We start from the raw sequence: 16,907 nt of genomic DNA, 5'->3' as shown, positions 1-16,907 counted from the left end.
AAATATAAGGAAACATATTACAATATAATTACAGATATTACAAATGTATTACAATATAATTTAAGATAAATATTTTAGTACAAATTCTTCCCTCTCTCATTTATACTTTTCCATACGCATCCTAAAAGGTAAGATCTTAAATGATGGTGTGCTGCTTAACAGAAGTGCATAAAAAGTCTGCACTTCTTTTGACCAACAGAGACTGCAAATGCAATAATGTTGAGAGACATTAAAGTATATCTAAAGAATTTGTGATCATCTGCATTCGTCAACCAAGACCTTTGATAGATATGTTGTTTTACTGGCATCATGTTTAAGCACGATCACAGCATGAGATGATTCTGTTACCCATACTGTGTTCTAAGAAGAACTCTAGAGGAACTCCACTTCTGGATTTTTCTGATGAAAAAGTAGTCAGATCTTATGATCCAATTTCTGAGAACACTAGGGGTTACTGAAGGTCCTCATAGTCTTGAGTTTTTATATCTCTAATCCAAATTACCAGTTTGAATTCAAATCTGTAATTCAAATTAGAGTTTTGATTCAATTCTGTAATTTTCAGGATTTTTCTCTACTCAAAATATTTTAAATATTAAAGACAATTCTATTAGTAGTAAATAAATGTGTCTCAAGTAACTGCTGTATGTTCTACTTAGAATCAAATGAATTTCTAGAATGGATTAATGTTAATGTTTGAAAAAACACCTGTTATTTGATAACTTCAAAAATCTACTTTGAAACCATGACAAATTTCTACTTCAATTCACTTAGAAGTAATTAAATCCTCTTAAGTCTTAGTATTAGAAGCACACTAAATCACAGTCACCATTTTACTGATAAAACTATAATCAAGGAGAAGTGTAGGCTGTGACCCAGGTAATAAATGAGGTTAAAGTGGAAGTGGAATTGGAATTGGCTAACAGTGTTTTGGCTCCTCAAACCTAGAAGCAAAATGAATGACCACTAAAATATTTCTTGGTGCCAGTTATTTAAGTTAGCTGGAATAATGAAAGAAGTTTGCAAGCAAGCCATTAGCATTAACTTAAGAAAAATGAAAAGATGGTGTGGCAGAGTGCAACTACACCCTCATCCCCACCCCTTATCTCGGCCCCAGCTGACCGCAAATAACTGACAGTGCCCAGTACTGATCAGGAGGAACTAGGCAATGCTCGTTGCCACTGGTGAAACCAGAAATAGGCCTGCGGTCAGCAAAAAGGTATCTTTTCCCCAACACAGCATGAGATCAGCAGAAAAAGTACATGTCCACACCAAACACTGTATGACCAGGAGTCAAGCTCCGTGCCCATAAATACCGCTGCAGCCTAGAGCCCACTGAGCTGCTCTGCTGCACGGTGGTCAATCTCCCCTTGAGTTGGGCCACCTCTCAAGATTACTCTCCGGAAGTTAAGAGAAACTCTGACAAGAAACATTTAGAGAGGTAAGTGACTAATAGCATGCTGAAACTTTTGCAAAGTTATATCTCTGATTGATTGTGCGCATAATCCTTTAAACATAAACCACTGACCAAACTGGGACTAAGATTGGATCCACCCACACTCCTCTGAAAAGGAGTTTGGAAAGCAAAGGGGTTCACTCTGAAGCTCATGATTCAGCGGAGGTTCTCCTTGATAATTTTGTCTGACCCTGTCCTCTATACAGTAAACAACCTAGTGTACCTTGCCATCAAATCTTGTTAAACCACTGTCTTATTTAGTATTGAACTTTGTTAAATCACTGTCTTACATCAATAAAACATATTGCTGCTTCTCTCTTACAAGTGAAGTGCATCACTCATCCATGACAGATGGACATGTGAAGAAGTGGAATACATGGAAAGGGAGCTGAGATAGCTTAGGAAAACTTTCTTTTGCTTTCTATTTTGCTGTTTCTGGAGTTAGCTGCCCAGACTATACCACAGCAGCCAGCCTGGCTTCCAGGGCCTGTTATAGGCAATGACTGCTTTGGTCACTCAGACGATCTGATGCCTTATAGCAGATTCCCTTTATTCTTCCTCTCTCTTTCTGTATGTATGTAACACCACCCTGGACAAAGATGTACCACTTAGGAAAGTAGCAAAATTTTCCTCCTTGCTTTACTGAAATTGGGGTAAGGATTTAGCTGTGCAACTTTGTTGGCTTTATTGGGAACTGTTCAGCAACATCTGAACACAACTAACAGTCATTAACAGGATTGTGTGCACAGAAACCCAGTCACCCTTCCAATTGTGATTCTCCCATCCAACAGCATAACATAAAATTTGTTTGTACTTTGTCCACTTTCACTTTTACCTTTTCTGAAACAGTGAAGCTACTTTGACAAATCAGAAACTGCCTCCTCCTCCATATGGCACTTTCAAAAAAAAAAAACAGCTTTCTGCAACTTCAACAATTTTCAAACAAGTTTACCAGTTGTAGCAAAGCAGTATTACAGACTCAGTCCTTCAGCCTCTATGGCAAAGAAGTTCGCATGTCCTTACTCCTGCCTAGTTAGAAAGTCTTGTTTTGCCCTGTATTCAAGAGACAAGAAACGGGCTGGTGTCCTGACCAGACTTCGCAGAGGTTCATTCTGATGAGACCACAAACATGAGCGTCGCTCAGTGCCAGGTGTGATGCTAGCTTGTGAAGGCTTGGAAGGGGCTCTTAGAAATTCATCTTTCCTAGCCCACAGGAGGAACAGGCTTGCTGGGAACAACACCATAGGCTAAGACATTTGACAATTTCTTCCATCTATTTAGCAGAGCACTAGGTAACTTGGATCACGTACCATGTCCCATAATGTGTTACAGCAACCATGACAGTAACCATGTACCATAGTACATTATGAGTTGTGCTGTTCCTATATTTAGGTCCCAGACAGCACCTGACAGCAGAAGTCACAATCTTTTCTGGCTAGAATGTGAGGACATTTCTCTGTAGGAGGAATTGAAAGGTTGATTTGCTGAAAATATTAAAAATGTCCTCAGAGAGTATGGAAGAAAGAGAGAAATTCTGGAGCTAAAAGAAAAACATACACACCAGCCTTTCTCTGTGCTGTATTTTATATTATTATTTAAAAAATTAGCCAAAATATTTTCATATTCCGGTAACAGAACAGGGAGTTGTATAAAACAGTCTAATAGTAACTAAACTGTAGTAACAGCACAAATATTAGGTTCACAGTTTGGTGGTAGTAACATTAATAATACTCACACCAGAACACCTGCTGTAACAAAAGCTATGACATTAATTTATTTTAAAAACATTAAAAGTCAAAATCTCATGGTAAAGATGTAAATATTTGATAAGCTGGCTACTGACAAAATTAATAGAGGAAATTACTGGAAAAAAGTAAAATGTGACAATTCATTAAAAAAAAAAAGAAAAAAAAAGAAAGAAAACAGGGAGAGTCAGTACCTGCAAATATTTTCATAAGAATCATGGTGGTAAGTCTGAGAAGTGTTACCTAAAATCTTGGATGTCATCCGTGAGCCTTAAGTAACATCATACAGGAAAGGAACAAGATGCTCATCGATTCTGTTGCTCACCCACTTAACCAGAGGCAAGAAAGAAGCAAAATGAGACAACATTGGCCAGCCAAAATTTGAACTAAAGCAATACACTGCCTCTTTCTACCTCTACGTAAACAAGTATGTTGCACATATTCAATACACAGGAGGAATGCTCTGTGAGATACCTAATTTCCCTGCCCACATAGGATTTGATTCAGTACAGCTACATAGCAAGTGCCGTGGAATAATCATGGTGCAAGTCTGTGCTTCTCTCTTTTTAAACCAAATGTGATCATGGTAATAAACAAGTCACAGGGAAAAGGGAAGAAAAAAATGAGCTTCATCTTACCAAATTTTAAGGAAGCAGAAGTTAGGCCTCCAGTTTAGAGTCACCGGAAGGAGGTGGGCATTTCTGGAGAATGACTCACCCGCCTAAAATAAGTTTCTTGGATAGAAGAGATGATTCACCACCCGAAGGTACCTAGAGAGCATATGGGAGTAGCTTAGATTAGATGTCTAACTTATACGTGCTGAAAGTTATATAAAATGAACCTTGCAAGTGGCTGATACTTCTCAGAATCCAGAGGACATTACAACACAGGATGGATGGTAGAAAAAGCAGAAATGAATTTGGCTCGCTCTGCCAGAGTTATATTGCTTTTTAAAAGCTGACAATAGTTTATGGCTTATTCTTGATAGAATTCAAAGCAAATGCCATTAAAAGACTTGTACCAAGTAGGTAAATGAAGAAACAAGGTACCATTTTACTGTTCCTTTTGTTTCTCACATTGCTATTACAGTAAGGAAACACAAACTGATTTTGAAGTGTAGTTATGTTCAAGACACTATAATGGGTCATGTTATTACATTTCAAATAAAAACCTGTTAAAGCAATGTGCATTTCAGTATAAGACACTGGGAAAAAAAAACATACACACAATCATGCTGATCCATGACAGTACCATCAAGAACATTAAGAAACATCCAGCCTGTTTACTTTAAAACCTGCCAGCCTGTACTGACTGGAGACAAAGAAAACAAGCTCAGTTCACTGCCTTGTTAAATTAATGTTTCAGCATGGCAAACACGGAAACATCTCCTGCAGATTGCTGCAACTGTGGGTGATGTTCCTCTGCTCCTAATACATATTAGAGTTAGAATGCCTTTTTTCTAAAATGTCTCAGGGTTTAATATAAAGAAACTGGAAGTGATAGACCATCGTTTTCAAAAGGAAGCATCCTCTATATTACTGCATTACTTATCCTGTGAGGATATTTCACAGCAATATATGTCTCCGATTATTTCTTCGGCTGGAAGAGGCTTCAGTCTACATAGCTATATAACGTTTTTAACAGAATAGGAACGAATGAACAGCCACTGGGTGACTACCACAGTCCGTGTACTGTGTCAGTCTTGCTGCTAAGTCTGCTGAAAAGCCAGGTAAAAACCCCACACATTTGTTGTTATTTCCAATATTCCTCTGCATGAATGGAATGAGAATAACCCCAAATTCTGACAAACCCATTTAAACTAGCTTCTCAAATACAGTTAGGGAACAGCATGACACTCTCAGAACCACATGTTCTGACAGGCATGTTTAGAAAATAGTTGCTTTTCTCAAAGGTTTAAGCATATTACTGCTTGAGCCCTAATAGCACTTCCTCTGCACTTGCAGTGATTGCGTTACCAGTATTTAATTAAAGGGTCAGAAAGGCAATATAAAACCAGATTTTGTCATATACACATACACTTGTTTTAAATCAAGTAAAACAAAGTCTTCCATGCACTATGAGCTCAGTAGGGTACCTTGCTGTTTGAGGCACATATCGTTTGGAAGGTTATGATTAAATATCTTTGAGTGGGAACAAGTCAAATTAAAATACCATTTGTTTGGCTTGCTTCATTGGAAAAAAAATGTTGAGATTTCATTTCTCTGGACTAGCTTGCTAAGTAGTAGTACTGAAATCTGGAGAAGAAAAATGATGCATAAGTTATCAATGCATTATAAATACAAGGTCATGGGACTTGTTCATACTGTAGGCATGCATGGTTTCCCTCAGTCTTATAAAGTAATCTGGTAGGTCAGCCAAAGGTTAAAATACTTTGGCTGTAAAGGCTCAATAAACAGCACCTGTAGAGTGATTAATATCAGGATATGATACGATATGATATGACAATGTTTAATATGATATAATAATTACAAGTGCTTAAACCTCCACCTCAAAATAACTCTGCAGTGTTGCAAATAAGGTCATGTGAAAATGATACCACCTTGTTTGGGACAATAACCCAAATGACAACTTTCTTATTTGCCAAGAAGAACCGTTCTGAAAGGCAGAAGGGGCCAGTAGAAGAGGCTAATTTCATTCCATTAGTGTTATTTTTACACATACCAAATGCAGTAAAAAATGTGTAGCAGCAAAGCTTTCCCTTTTCTACTCTGACTGCATCAATTTTTGCAGACCATTACCAAATGATATTATTTATTACATGGATATATGTGGTGATAGGACTGTTAGTATTCGTGGACAACAATGACAATGATCTAGACGTGCACATATGTCTACACAAATCCCTCCAAAAGGTACATTCATCCAAATGGATTATTTAATTCTAGACCAGGAGAGAGTTTTGTACCTTAAATATCATTGTCTGCAAAAGCCCAAACAAAATCTAAGCAGACTACCTTTCAATAGAATATAGTTTGTTTCTACGGCAGATTTTGAAACCAGAGCAGAAACCATGTAATTTTGATACAAATTTTAAATAGCACTTTAATTTAATCCACTTTAATCTTTTTTCTCCTTCAGAGATCTGTTCTGTACTGGTCTGATAGAGCCAAATAATGTAGGATTATATTGCAAAGTCACTTGAGAGCAACTATATTGAAATGAATGGATGTGTTTTATGTTTACAATTGCTATAATGACAGCAAAAATTGCCACGTTGTAATGAAGATGGTCCAGTGTTTGAAGTCAAGATGCATGAAAGGGAGTCCAATACATTTTAAATATCTAAAACATTTCTAAATTTTTTTTCATTTAACATCTGTAGCAACACAGATTGACTGAGGTACTATGGAATGACCTGGAATGGATCATTTAAAGATATAAACAAGTTGAACATCTTTTCTAATCATATTTGTAAGTCATTCATCCTAAATATATATTTATGTATATATATATATAATATATATTATACAATAAATATGTATTTAAATACATGATCTTAAAGAAAAGCTAGTTTTAAAATTCACTAGAAATCCTTAGGGGAAAATAAAAAATATTACGTTATATACACATTAAAAAAAAAACCTTTTATATCATTTCATCAAATTTCAATGGGTAAGTTGCAAAAAGATCAATGAATAGAGTAGACAAAAAATTTCCTAGTGAAAATACTCCATCTAAAAGCATCAAAACTGTAATGTTTCCCCTATTTCAAGGACTAGCAGGCAAGAACTCATCAAAGTCAGTGGGAACTGCTGGAAATTCCAAAATTTTTAATTACATCAGTACTAGCAAATGAAACAAGCCAGGGATTTATCTCTGAGACCAAATGTCATGGCTTAACACCTATTCATCCAATGAAGGTCTCCCCTGAAAATATAATGCCTATATTCAAACTGCTAAATGGCATGGACCCTCTGAACCATGCCTGGGAGAATGATAACTGACATGGGCAAAATTAACCACGTTAAGAATTTGACAGCAAGAACGGCATGCCAGCGTTCAACTCAGCTGTCTCAACCGCACTGTGGCCCATTTGGTGGCACAGACACAATCTCTAAGCCTGCAGCTCCACAGCCACCTCACCATGCGTCAAGGACTCGATCACCTACAGATCTGCAGCTCTCACCTGGCCCTGATGTAAGGGGCTGTGAGGCCAAGGACACAAGATCTATCAGGGTCCCTGATACAAAGGCAAAAGCTTTCATATCTTTGGAGCCCCATCTTAAATTGGACTTGGCTGCTCTGGCAGAAAAGCCTCTAGAAGTGTTAAGGGATTTTGAGGGTCAAGACTTCAAGCCTCCTTATTCCTCTTTTTAGAAGGAGAGGTGTCCCCAGTCGGATCTGAATCTCTGAAGGTTGTCTGGGATCCTGCATAGTCCAGGAGTGGCTCCACTGACATACACTGGACCATTTTGTCGATGAAATATCAAAACAGGAGCCTTCTGCTTTTCTAAAGGAATTGTCTCTTTGTCTTCTGAGGGAATTTTGAAACGCCTTACTTTCCTTCTGAATCAAAATTAACACATTCTCAAAATATTGGCATTTCCCACAAAAAGGAAATCCAGGTTTTGACAAGCTCTGCCTCTCAACAATTTCTGTCTAGCTCAACCCAACACGAGTTCCACATCTGTGATCCTAATTTTGCAACTCAGATTTTGCTTTAGATTTTTCCATCATCTCCACTCTGTCACACAGTATTGTGGACTTCTGCCTGCTCAGACTTATTGCAGAAATACAATCTGAAATTTTCCATGTCAAATTTTACTTGAGAATAATGTGAATCATTCCACCAGTAGCAGAACTAAAGAATCTTGTTTTCTTGCAGTTTATGGACAATACATATTTATTCATCTTCCACCCACAATAACCACATGATTCTCTTCTTAATACATCTTGGCTCATCATAGCTTGGGATGTAACAAAGTGTATTAAAGCTAGTACAAATGATAACTGCTATGTTATAATCTAACGCAAAATGTTAAAGAAGCATTTGATACTAGAAGTTATTTTAAAGACAAGAGACAACCAATAAATTAAGCATGAAGAGTATAATTCTTTAAAATAGTGATTTCCTAGAAGTTCCTCAAATCTCTAAAAGAAAAGTATTAAAAATAAATAAATAATTGACCTATGGAAATATCTGAAAAACTTAGCTGTCACAAGACAAAAAGTAGCAGTTTCTGTAATCTAGTAATATGACTTCCTGCAATTTATTTATTCCAAATTCCATTTTAAAAGGATCCGGAGTTTGCAACATAAAATGATACAATAGGAGAACTCCTATTTCTAAACAGTATATTAATTTTTTAAATCTGTGATAAACAATGCAAGCAGATCCAATAGAGACAGTGGGTGATCTTTAAATGGAGCTGCATAGCTTACACACAGCTCTGGATGGGACTTATGAGGGGGGTTCAGATTCCAAGGCATATTTTTCACTATTTTGACTCTATTTACCCTAGTTGAGAAGTCATGGGAGAGCCGATTCTTAAAAAGTCTTTGGCCTTTCTATAAGTTAGATCCATTTAAATTGGCTAAGGTTGAACATTCAGAATAAGTTATCTGAAAAAAAAATCCAAAATACAAAATTCATGTTCAAGATTCAGTGTGGATTGTAAGAGGTCTGAGCCATTTCAAGTCTGATTCAGTTTGGACCTGAAGTTTGAACATAATTTCCATCTGAGACTTCAGGTCAGTTCAATTCTAAATTCAAATTAATCAGTTTTTTGAGAGAAGACTTCCGAAGAAAATATTTCTATCTCATTTGAAAGGAACATTTATACCTCTGTGAGTACTGAGGAGCTGCCTAAAGTCAGAACTTATGCTTTACCCAGTGTCCTGTGCATCAGTCTTATGATCTCAAATTTATATTTTTGCAGCAAAAAAGAATCACGGAATCAGTAAGGTTGGAAGGGACCGCTGGAGATCTAGTCCAACCCCTCCCTGCTCAGCAGGGTCACCTAGAGCATGTTAGACAGGGTTGCATCCAGATTGGCCTTGAAGATCTCCAGAGAAGGAGACTCCACAGCCTCTCTGGGCAACCTGTGCCAGGGCTCCGTCACTCTCACAGGGAAGAAATTCCCCCTCGCGCTCAGGCGGAACTTCCTGTGCTTCAGTTTTCACCCGTTGCCTCTTGTCCTACTTCTCCTTGGTGGTATCATCAGTCTAACACAACCATGCACATCTCCCATATGAATCTCCCAACTACAAGTTGCAGCAGCACAAGACTCTAGTTCACCATACAGTGCTACGATACTCATTAGTCTGAAACAAGTATTTTACCACCAGGTGTGATGGCCTACCAGTAGGGGCATTTGTCTAGAAGAGGAGAGAGGTGAGTTTCAGTCCTGATTTAATCTATACATGCTTTATTAAGTTCACTGAGTTAGCTCTGCAGGCAAAAGAGTTACACTAAACACCTGGACACTGACAGGGCTTAGGTGTGAATGTGCCACCTACCAGCTTAGCAATGGGAGAACATATCTGCTTCTGGGCATGTCCAGAAATAGAGATTGTGCAGCTTGGGAAATGCAGACACCTCATGATTCTCAGGGGCTCCAGAGACAGATAAACAGCTAACTAGAGATTCTGTTTACTTATTTTCTTTAACTTAGGTGGCAATTAGCCATCTAATCCTATTTTTGTATTAATTTCTCTTGTGCCTTGCTTCTCTCTTTACAAAAACTTGGACAATAGTACATCTTTCGTATGTAGTGCTAGAAGACGCATGTATTTGAAAAAAAATCTATTAAAAAAAGAAAGCAACTGTGACTGGAATGATCAGAGCAACTGAAAGCATTTTGGGGAAGGTGGGAAGAAATCTCTGTGCTAAGAATGATTTTGGACATCTTATCCTTACTTTTGGGAGTTCATTTCTAATGTACTAAACAAAAATCTGATGTATCTGACCACATATCCTTATTATTTAACTCAAATATTTAGAACATTTTACTTATTTCCAGATTGTACTTACCCTACACACACTGTAATTAGTGAGTTAAATCATATATTTACATTTTTACTATGTTAAAGGAGTTCATAAAAATTATTGAACAAAAATTGAAATTCATTTCATGTAAGATGACAGAAAACTCTCTCTTGAACACTTAGTCAGATTGAACACAAAAAGGAAAGGGGCAAGACCAAAGCAATTTACTCAAGCATACAAAAAGTATTGAAAGCAATTTTCTTTTTTTTTTCCTCCATTATCATTTGCAGCTTGTATTTAGTAGAACCAGTGGATAAGGTCAAAGTAAGAATACAGACAGAATTAAATCTCTATCCTCAAAAAGCTGAATATCCATTTTTTTTTACCCAAACAAGCTCTGAATAAAAAATTCTCCTCTGATGCAAAGCTGAATAGAACTTATATTGAAATATTGCATCATCTTTTGTGACATAAGCAAGCAGTCCTGTACTTCATTTCACTCTATCCTCACAACCAAAATAAGCATTCTTCTTTTAGTGACTAACATATTATTTCTGATTGCTTTTCTTAGAAGAATTGAGTATACTGAATTAATTTAGTGGCTTTTTTTTCTTTTGAATGGTCATAATGTTGTGTATTTACATTTAAGAAGAGGCTGACTCTTGCCTTGCATTCAGACTGGAAGGTTTATGCTGATCTTTAGTTCCTGTGGGAGTTTTTCCATTTTTCAGGGAACAGCATTCAAGGAAGGAGATTCCTGAAAACACGCCATGTACATGATACTAGTCATGGCCACTCTATTTGGGATGCTATTTCATCATTTTTTCACTGTGTTTTGTTTTACTTTTATAGACACTGTAGCTTCAGTCCCTCAAGAGGCACTCTGTAGAGTCTGTTGCTTAGTAATAGTAACCTTCATGGAAATTAGCTTGAACTTCAAAAGAACAAAACATCTTTCATTAGTCACAGGTTTTAAGATAATGAATTCCTCTGAGAAAGTTGATTAGAAGAACCAATCTTCCAGAATCAAGTACCAACAGCGTTGGCCTAAGCTGAATTTAAAAGGTTAGTAATGCTCTTGAAAGGGCTATTTCTTTGTACCCCTAAATTATGTTAGAGATTCTTTCTACCAACACCCAGGCTCACCTTGGCAATGGTACTAATAAAGACAAGTTTTATGTAAGAGGAATTCGCTTCTCATACAGAATAAGGTTTTCACCTGTAAGGAATTATTGCGGTCATTTAGCCTAATCTCCAGTATAATACTGGTCACAGGGATTAATTATTATCTTAACAAAAGCACCTCTTAAAAATTCCAATCTCAAATTTAAAGTGCTTTTTGTATTTTCTTTTTCTGTAGTGACCTGCTTTAGTTAAAAGTATTTTTGTCATGAGTTAAAGAATAGGGGAGTTAAGATCAAAAAAGCCACCAAAAGCACTTAAGTTTATGAATGAGTCCTTTATAGACTCTCATTCAAAGGGTCAGAGATTGGTACCCACATTCTCTGCACTGAGCAGAGAAAGTCAGCTATATCTGGAGGCTGTTTCAGTTCATCCACTTGATAACTAAGCCACCTAGAACTCTCAGTAGATACGTTTGGCAGAAGGTTGTCCAAACTGTCACCTTCCTTGCTGAAGTTCAGAAGTCTATCCCCTATTGCACACTGGATGCCTTTACCCATCTGAAATCCTAAATCTCCATTCCTTCTTGGAGAACGATAGGTACCTACCTGAAAATAAGTCATATCTTTTAAACCACAATCATATAGAAAAGCATTAATCTCTCAGCAGCTTTGTGGTTAGTACACGCCGCCAGGAAGAGCCAAACACAGAAGAAAGTTAAGTTCTAAAATTCAGGTTACCTTCGCATCCTCTACGCATTTTTTTTCAATGTAGTGATCATCACTTTAGTAATCCAAAGTCAAATGGCAGAACCTTAAAGCCATTTCGTTTGCATTTAACCCTTAAGCTCATAGGTGCCTTAAGTTTCCCACATTAAAATTCCTTAAGTGTTTTGGAATGAGATTAATCTGACCAATTATGAATGTGCATCTCAGTGCTCATCACTCCAGATTCCCTTTATAATCTTCACTTTATAATAGTGGAGAAAGGCACAACTTTTCTAGGCTCGATTTCTTTTACCCTAAGGTAAACTTCCAAAGTAGCTCATATAAATCATATCTAAAAACATTCACTCATTTCCACTGACTTCAAAAGAGCCTCAGGCGATTAGATCAGGAGGCACTGTGTACACTAGATAGCTAAATTAAGGCAGATGAATCCCATCTTTTAAGTCTGCTTCTGCAGCTCCTGCACATGCCTAGAAATGGTGGAGCACTGATAGTGGTGAAAAGTGCAGTGTCCATGTCAAACCAGGATGTACAAAATAAGCTTTACATTATCTACATCACATGAGAAAGTCCACCTAGTAGGCATTTTCAGAGCTCATCTAAGAGACAAGGTTCCCCAAAACATAAGCTAGGCTAGAATTGTTGGTATTCGACTCCTTTGCCTTGTAATTCTATGGTTAAAACAACTCAGGAGGCAGACAAGATTTCAGTTTCTCTCAGGATTCAAGAAGATTTTAAACCATAACTTCCATCTCTTCTGAATGCTTTAACCAGCAAATTATCACCTAACCTGAGGCAAGAAAAGGGGACATTCTCATTCCCTCCTGTAAAAGCTGTTCTATTTTGAATGAAACAATTGAATATTCACCAGAAGAGACAGAGACCTGGCCTGGGCAGCTAGTGCACGTGCTGGCAAAGGGGGAAAATGTGGTTTCCATTGCTCTTCTGAAAACGTAAGTGAAATTCCACACCATCTTGTATCAGATGGTGACTGCAGCACAGCCTCCCACTTTCTTGCAAAGCGACTACCTTATTCTCTCTAGCCCAAGCAATGCTACGCTATTCAATGTGAAGGAGTCCTCAGGAGGGACTGACAGTGTCTCACATTTCCTTCAGAATATACTTCAGTATACAGTCTGAGATATGGGTTTAAGTCTCATTCAGTTAGGAAGAAGAAGGAAAGCCAAGTCCAGGGAAGCAAATTCTAAATGACTGGTCTCACAGTTAAAGTATCAATCAAGAAGCAAGAAATGGTGGAAGAGATAGCACTTCATCCCTCTTCAAGAGGGCTTCTTCCAGAGTAAGACAGCACTGACACCCCAAAAAAACAACAGGGCTTACGTTACACCTTTGTCTTGAGCTTTTCCTGAACAAAAAAAAAAAAAAAAAAAAGGAAGGAGTTCCTACTTGTTTTGATGAATAGGCTTAATTTTATTCCAGGTCAACCACAGAGGTTTGCACTGCAATGATCTATTTAAGGCAGAACACCAATTAAGCAAGGAGTATGTCTCATTATAGCTATTCTGCACCCACACATCAGGAAAGCTGGTTATCTAGACACAGGCAACTAAAACAGGAATAAGTTCTACTCTGATATTTATGAATATTGTGTTGCTATTTTTTTTCCACTTCTGAAGACGCTAGTGATTTGATATGAAGTTGAATTCACTGTTGCCCAAAAAAAGTAAAATTAAACAACACAACCCTAATATTCTATGCAAAAAGTATCTGTGACTTCCATTTTTAAAACAACCCTGATTTATAAAGGAGGCTTAAGAATTAAAATATCACCCAATACAACTCACATTTTCCTCTATCACAGTGCAATTACTGACTTATGCCTCTCCTGCTTCTCATATCACAATTGTGACTTTCTTTCTTAATGGCATTTTTTGAGAGCAATAGCTTTTGTGCCCAGGGTACTCATGCAAACAGAGACAAATCAACTACGGGATTCTTAATCAGCAATGAATTAGTTACAGACTGTTGTAGTTCAGCTGCAAAAAGACACAGATGGAAGAAGCTGTATAAAATCTACAGTCTCTCTCTGGGATAAAAGAACCAGAAGTTTGCACAATCACTACAGGCAAAGAATGCACATGCTCCTGTAACAGCTTGTCCCTGGCAAATCCAATCTTATAATCAAAGGTGGTAAAATTTCCTCTCAGCCTTTCATAGCTGCTCCAACCCATACCCAGACCGGGAGGGAGTGGGACTTGCTGCCCCAATTCCTCTTCCTCTTCCCACAGAGGCAGCGCCAGCAACTCCTGTTGTCACCACACCTACCCCTTGGCATGAGACACTAAAAGGCATCACATCAGGAGAGAGAGGGGAAGAGAAGGGAGGAAGATGTATTCTTTTGCAGAAGTACAGGGAAGGAGTTTGAAAATTAGGTGTTCAGGCAGCTGCTTAAATGGGATTATTCCGACTGAGCCAGGCCATTCCCTATCAAGTGTAAACACCCATCACCTTTCAGCAACTCTTCAGGAATATGCCTTGACTCCTTGCAAGGTAAAGAAAATATTCTAGCAAAATTTCTGCTATATCACTAGCAAGCTGAAAAACTCCCCCTAAACAGCCCAGAGACTAATCATTTGCAGTTTTACTAACATGGGCAATAATTCGTCACATACAAACATGCAGCACTCGAATCATAAAGGTCACTGTCTTGTGCTGAAATGAATCATACCATGCAGTACTGCTGTCTGTTTTATTTATTTCACAATAATTACTTAGTCCTAGCTAAAAGGTAGTACACCTACTTCAAAGAGTATTTTTACAAAGGGTATTTTCTCTTTAGGCCTTCCCTCCTTTTCTGGATATTATTTATTTTACATATGTTGACATATCTCTACCCAATTTCTGGTAAAAGAGCATTTTGTAAATTCATTACACAAAAACATTTTAACCTAAACAAAAAACAACTAAAATTCAGTAAAATGGGCTAATAAATCTTTTGTTGTTTGACTTGCAAACAAAAAAAAATGCTTGAAAGTTGGGTGTTAAATTCAAGAGGCCTTTTGCTTAGACTGTGAATGTACATAGGTATAGTAATGCAAAAGACTTTCACCACATTTTTGGAGAATGATCATGTTTATTTTTTTTTCCTTTATGTTTCTCAAATATTTTTCACAGGTGTAATATGTACAGAAAAGACAACATCGTTCTTGAATTACCATTTTAAAACAAGCTATTAAGTAGGTTTCTGCACATCAGAAAATGACTACTTCTCAAAAAAAGGATCAAATCAGTTCATAATGGCAAAGTAGTGGCTCCTGGAAAACTGGACTTAAATTCTTCACCATTCCAATCACAACAAACTTGTGCTCTGAATTTTTACTTTTCACATAAAAATAAACCAGAATATCTTTCAAGGAGGGCAAGATTGAATGACTTGAGAAGTAAAACTCTCCAATAATTACAGAAAGACCTCTGAAGTCTGGCAGTCATTTTGCATATGCCCAAATAAGAGAAAATATAAAAGCATTAAGCATACAAGTGAAAAAATGATCAACAAAAAGCAGTAAGAGGCAAAACAATTTTCTTCCCTATATACATAAATATTTTTACATAAGTAGCAAGAAATGTCAAAAATATACAACCTTGAGTACAAAAGAAGCATTTCAGCAAATTTGGTTTGTACAAATGAAAGTTGTGAAAGCAGCATGCTTTGACAGAACGAGTTAAATTGCAACATAATTGAAAAATACATTCATTTCAATACTTCGTATCAAAGACTTTTGATAATCTAATGCAAGGAGATACAGTTTAGTAACACATACCATTTCTGGAGAGGAAGATTATAACTCCCTAGTAGAATCAAGAAGAATCAAGTTAATCTCCATTTTTAAAAATCCTGACTTTGACTTGTCAAGACCATTAAAATGCCCTTATTGCCCTAATCCTGCAAACACGTATGTCTTGTAACATTATAGATGTAGGCAAGGTTAGGCTCATCTTGGCAAGATCATGGAGAGCAAGACTAAGCAGTTTAATGGTCTTTATTTTGATCCTAGGACCTCAGCTGTAATTATCAAGGCACTGCTCTAAAGACAGTATATTAGATACAATAGGTCAAATAGTTCTGTAAACACATAACTAACCTGGGTTACTTCTATGTCACCTTTTTTCCCTTTTCTTAACACTCTCCTATTCACCGTATGATTCACTCTGATCATCTGTAAAACCTGGTAAGCATGAATACTGTACCATCACTTAAGTTGCCTTTGGATTTGGGCAATACAGGGTCTCTTTTCTCTGAGACTCAACTGACCCAGCTTTGAGCAGAAACCCTGCTACAGTAGGAGTTAGCTATCCAGACAAATCAACTTTCACACTTGCAATTTCTACTTCACAGCAAGTACAAACAAGATATTATGAAATCCCCCCCAAAACCCTATTCAAGAAATTCATTTCACTAACTTTACTGCATTACTCATCATCTTTCCTTCTTGAATCACTACCATTTATGACATTGATTCAAACCTCTAATATTATAGCTCTGGAAGACAGCTCCTGCCAGCATAGACAGTGTATACTCCCATTGTATTACATTAGTTTAAAGCATAATTTTGCTGCTTTAAATAATAAAGATAAAAGGGAATGACAGCTTTGAAACAGAAAATTCATATCATCCAGGTCATAAACTTCTGCTACCCATGTAAATGTAATTGAAAAATAAAAGCTCTATCGCAAAGACACACTTAAACACTGTTTTACAGCAGAACTCCTTTACCACCTGTCATTCTGATCAAAAAAACATGCTGTCACCAGCAGAGTTGAAAAGGAATGGAGAGCAGAGATAGCAGTAACATCGTGACCTCCTGGGTACCTTCACAGTGAATTCACAACCTTGATTAGCAGTGTATTAAGAAGCTTTTTTCTTTTTTTTTTTTTTTTAATGAAGCAAG

This window comes from Rhea pennata, chromosome 3 (genome assembly GCF_028389875.1).
Source record: "Rhea pennata isolate bPtePen1 chromosome 3, bPtePen1.pri, whole genome shotgun sequence".
Taxonomy (NCBI): domain Eukaryota; kingdom Metazoa; phylum Chordata; class Aves; order Rheiformes; family Rheidae; genus Rhea; species Rhea pennata.
The sequence above is the reverse complement of the archived record's forward strand: the minus strand, read 5'-3'. Positions refer to the sequence as shown.